Source organism: Phoca vitulina, unplaced genomic scaffold (genome assembly GCF_004348235.1).
Source record: "Phoca vitulina isolate PV1807 unplaced genomic scaffold, GSC_HSeal_1.0 scaffold49, whole genome shotgun sequence".
Classification (NCBI taxonomy): Eukaryota; Metazoa; Chordata; class Mammalia; order Carnivora; family Phocidae; genus Phoca; species Phoca vitulina.
Window position 1 is genome coordinate 11,777,099 of NW_022589752.1, and position 680 is coordinate 11,777,778.

Genomic DNA, 680 nt, shown 5'->3' on the forward strand with positions numbered 1-680 from the left:
CTTTGCATCCCTGAGATGAAATGCAGTTGATTGGTGAATGATCCTTTTAATGAATTTTTAAAAGTTTTGTTGTGTTTTGGTGTCAGGGTAATATTGGCCTCTTAGAACGAATTTGGAGGCAATCCTTCCTCTTCTGTTTTTTTGCAATAGTTTGAGAAGGATAGGTATTAACTCTTATTTAAATTTTTGGTAGAATTTACCTGTGAAACCATCTTGTCCTGGACTTTTGTTGAGTTTTGTGATTACTGATTTTATTCATTACTAGTAATGGTCTGTTCAGAATTTTTGTTTCTTCCTGTTCAGTTTTGGAAGGTTGTTGTATGTTTCTAGGAATTTATTAATTTCTTCTAGGTTTTTAATTTGTTGCCATATAATTTTTTGTAGTAGTTTCTTTTTTTTTTTAAGATTTGATTTATTTGACAGAGCACAAGCAGAGGGAGAGAGAGGGAGAAGCAGGCTCCCTGCTGAGCAAGGAGCTGGATGTGGGACTCAATCCCAGGACCCTGGGATCATGACCCAGGCCGAAGGCAGCTGCTTAACCGACTGAGCCACCCAGGCATCCCTAATTTTTTGTAGTAGTTTCTTACAATCCTGTGTATTTCTGTGGTATCAGTTGTTAATTCTTCATTTCTGGTTTTATTTTTTTGAGCCCCATTCTTTGTTTGTCTTAGTGAATCTAG